Source organism: Chlorocebus sabaeus, chromosome 25 (assembly GCF_047675955.1).
Source record: "Chlorocebus sabaeus isolate Y175 chromosome 25, mChlSab1.0.hap1, whole genome shotgun sequence".
NCBI lineage: Eukaryota > Metazoa > Chordata > Mammalia > Primates > Cercopithecidae > Chlorocebus > Chlorocebus sabaeus.
Genome location: NC_132928.1, coordinates 45,416,272 through 45,420,804, shown reverse-complemented (window position 1 = coordinate 45,420,804; position 4,533 = coordinate 45,416,272). Strand labels below are relative to the sequence as shown.

The window sequence follows — 4,533 nt, the reverse complement described above, 5'->3', positions numbered from 1 at the left end:
TAAATTTCTCAATAAAAGATACAATTTGACATACTTCCAGCATGTATATGTGTTAAAGTGATATTCTTCTAAGGAAAATATTAGCAGGCATCTACACAGTTGTTGGGGAAGGGGAGAAGTGCTATTTTTCTTTAAGAATTTCTTGAGAAGGAGCCATATTCCGAGTCCTTATTACACTCTCCAGCAGAAATAGGTGAGATAAAAAGAAATTGTGAGCAGATGAGATATTCCTCCAGTGATGTTAATTATGGAAGTTATTTCTGGGGCCTCTTATGAAATCTTTTCACTTGCTTTCCGCTTTCCTGGCTAACAAGGTGGCTAGATCTAAGGCTACTTTATGAGCTGAGTGAAAGAAACACAGCACAGGTCTTCCAGAAATCTCCAGAAGGGCCACAAACATTCCTAATCATCTAGTCCTGTCGCATTACCCAGGAGGTTTCAGGGAACCCAGATCCTCTTTAGCGGTGCCCTTGGGAATATTAGTCTTACTGATTTAAAAATGATGGCGCTGTGGCCGGACGCAGCGGCTTACACCTGTAATCCCAACACTTTGGGAGGCTGAGGTGGGCAGATCACTTGAGGTCAGGAGTTCAAGACCACCCTGGCCAAGATGGTGAAACCCTGTCTCTACATCTCTACCAAAAAATACAAAAATCAGCCCAGCGTGGTGGCAAACACCTGTAATCTTAGCTACCTGGGAAGCTGAAACGGGAGAATCACTTGAACCCTGGAGGCAGAGGCTGCAGTGAGCCGAGATCAGGCCACTACACTCCAGCCTGGGTGACAGAGTGAGACTCCATCTCAAAAAAAAGATGGTTCTGGAATTTCTAAAGAGAGCAATGTGTTGCAGAGTGATGTTTTTTGAGGCTGCATATGTTGTCAAAGAAGACTGAGGAAACATTACTGGGCCACCTCAAAGAATGATGTTTGAGAAGCTTATGGATATCATGGGGAGGGGACACAGAGACCCCAATATCTCCCACTGGCTTCATTCTTCTTTACCTATTTCTCCTTGATAATAAACTTCCCACGTCTCTGACAGTCAGTCAGACTGAAAAAATTACTTCACCACAGTCTGAAGAACAGATCATACTGTATTAAAAAAAGGCAAATTCCAGAAATCATATGTGTTTTCAGAGTTCTATTTTGCTGTGCTTCTTAGAAAATGCCTTTATTCTTCCTTTGGTTCACTACATGGAGCTAAGACCACTGCTATGCTTTTAATATTTGATGTTTGAATCTGATGATATGAGTTTTCATTCCTCATTATAGTTTACAATGTGCTTTCTTTTATTTAACAATATTTCTCAAACAGAGATAATCAGAGATGTGATGGGGGTATGCAACATGAAAGAATAAAGAACATCAATGTATTGTTCCTGCTGGCGAGACGCTTAAAACGTTATTTATGTAGTAAAACAAACACACATCTATTATTAACTACAATGTATAATTCACATGAGTTTCTCAGATAAAACATAAGACTTCAAAGAAAGTCATGCCTGAAATTTGCAGCTACCAGCTTTACCTACAGTCTTCTAAGAGCACTAAAGTTGCTTGGTAGAAATTTGAGTTAGCATAGGTAAACATTTTTTCTTATTTTACTTCCACCAAAAAAAAAAAAAAAAAAAAAAAAATACACGACAGGTAACATGTTTACTATTATTACCTCCCCTTTATGGGACAGAAAACTAAGGCTTAGGTGGTTTGACTTCACTGTGTAACTTTGCCACTTTCTAAGTGACAGAGCCCTTTCTGCCCACCTCTCCATGAGTGAGTTCTTCATGAGTAAAGTTACCCTGGGGTGGTAGGCTGAATAATAGCCTTCCAAAGACATCCATATCTGAATCCCAGAACATACGAATATGTTACTTTACACAGCAAAAGAGATTTTGCGGATGTGATGAAGGTAAGGATTTTGAGATGGGGAGATTGTTCTCAATAATCTAGGTAAGCCCATGTAACTACCAGGTCTTCATAAGAGGGAAGGTCAGAGTCAGAGAGTCCTTACATCTAAGGATAGAAACAGCAGTCAGAGAGGAGAGGAGAGATGCTATGCTGTTGGCTTTGAATACAGATGAAGGGGCTACAAGCCAAGACATGTTGGCAACCTCTGGAAGCCAGAAAAGGCAAATAAGTGGATTCTCCCTAAAGCCTCTAGAAAGGAACACAGCCTTGATTTTAGCCCAGTGTGACCCATTTTGGACGTTTAACATCTGGAGCTATAAAAGAATATATTTCTGTGGGTTTAACCCACTAAATTTGTGGTAATTTGTTACAGCAGCAATAAGAAATAATATACCCGGTAAGGCTATGCCAATCCCCACATTCTGTTTTCTTTCATCCTTATGCCTGTTATTAGTATCACCTTATGGTTTTATTTTAGTGATTTTAATTTATCATAGTACTATATACAGAGTTTTTAGTTCCATTAAAAGTCCCATACATTTTTAGTTTCATTAAATGACAAATGGACCAGTGGCTGAGAATGTGGAGAAACTGAAACCCATGTCCCTTCCTGGTGGGAAGGTAAAATAGCATAACTGCTGTGGAAGGGTTTGGTGAGTCCACATCGGATTCAATATAGAATTACTATATGATCCAGGAATTCCACTCCTGGTTATATACCCAAAAGAAGTAAAGCAGGTGTTCAAACAACAACTTGTGCACACGTATTCACAGCAGCACTACACTCGATAGCCAAAAGGTAGAAACAACCCAAATGTCCATCAACAGATACATGAATAAACAAAATGTGGCATATCCATACAACAGAGTATTACTCAGTCTTAAAAAAGGAATGAAGTGCTGATACATTCTACAGGGTAGATATGTTTTGAAAATACTATGCTAAGTGAAAGAAACCAGTTGCAAAAGGCCACATATTGTATGATTTTATTTATAGGAAACATCCAGAGTCAGAAAATCCTTAGACAGGAGGCAGATTAGTGATTGCCAGTGGCCAGGAGGAGTGGGGAATGGCAAGTGACGGCTTAATAGTACAAGATTTCCTTTGGGGTTAATGAAAATGTTCTACAACAAGACAGTAGTAATGTTTACACAACATTGTGAATGTCACTAATGATACATTTTATGTTATGTGTATTTTACCACAAAAAAATTAAGACAGATAGAGCTAAATGTTTGTAAAGTCAACAAAACATCATACTCCTGCCCCTCTATTCCCCCCTCCTCCAACACTAATTTCTAACTAACACCCAGTTCTACAGTCCAAGGACTTCAATTTAAAAGTGATTTTTTTGCTCTCTGCTTTCCGCTTGGAGCGGGGTAAAGGTGCAGCTTTCTTGGGTAGTCCCGAATCCGGGTTCATCCGACACGGGCCGCCTCCACCATGCCGCTGAAGTTCGACCCCAACGAGATCAAAGTCCTATACCTGAGGTGCACCGGAGGTGAAGTCGGCGCCACTTCTGCTGGCCCCCAAGATCGGCCCCCTGGGTCTGTCTCCGAAAAAGATTGGTGATGACATTGCCAAGGCAACAGGTGACTGGAAGGGCCTGAGGATTACAGTGAAACTGACCATTCAGAGCAGACAGGCCCAGATTGAGGTGGTGCCTTCTGCCTCTGCCCTGATCATCAAAGCCCTCAAGGAACCACCAAGAGACAGAAAGAAACAGAAAAACATTAAACACAGTGGGAATATCACTTTTGATGAGATCATCAACATTGCTTGACAGATGCAGCACCGATCCTTAGCCAGAGAACTCTCTGGAACCATTAAAGAGATCCTGGGGACTGCCCAGTCTGTGGGCTGTAATGTTGATGGCCGCTACCCCCATGACATCATAGATGACATCAACAGTGGTGCTGTGGAATGCCCAGCCAGTTAAGCACAAAGGAAAGTATTTCAATAAAGGATCATTTGACAACTGGTGAAAAATAAATAAATAAATAAATAAATGTGATTTTTTGATAACTAATGACTTATCTATTTGCTGCATATTTCCAAATAACATACTAAATTGCATGTCTCAAAGACAGCAATTAACGTTCCCAAGACCACACAGCTGGTAAGTTTTGAAGCTATGATTTGAGTCCAAGTCCTTAACTCTAAATCTAAGGACCTTTAATAATAATAATAATAATAATAATAATACCAAGAAAAGCTAACCCTAGCAGTTACTAGGTATGGTAGGTGAATAATTGCTTTTGGAGATATCCATGTCCTAGTCCCTAAAATCAATGAATATATTATATTGGTTGGCTAAGAAGAATTAAGGTTGCAGATGGAATTAAGTTTGCTAAACAACTGACCTTAAAACAAAGAAGTTATCATGGATTTTCTGGGTGGCCCAATACAATCACCCAGTGGAAAAGGGGAAAAAGTGGAAGAGGGAGTAAGAGGGAAGAAGAGAATCAGAGGGAGACATGACAACAGTGGAAGAGGGAGTAAGAGGGAAGAAGAGAATCAGAGGGAGACATGACAACAGAAAAAAAGGCACAGAGAGATGCAGTGTTGTTGGCTTTGAAGATGGAGGAAGGAGGCCATGAGCCAAGAAATATGAGTACCCTCAA

General features: G+C 40.3%; 1 pseudogene; it reads left to right on the top strand.

The window, feature by feature from the left end:
• Nucleotides 1-3,296: 3,296 nt before the first annotated feature.
• LOC103230444 (large ribosomal subunit protein uL11-like) lies at nucleotides 3,297-3,892 on the top strand (annotated as a pseudogene).
• Nucleotides 3,893-4,533: the final 641 nt, after the last annotated feature.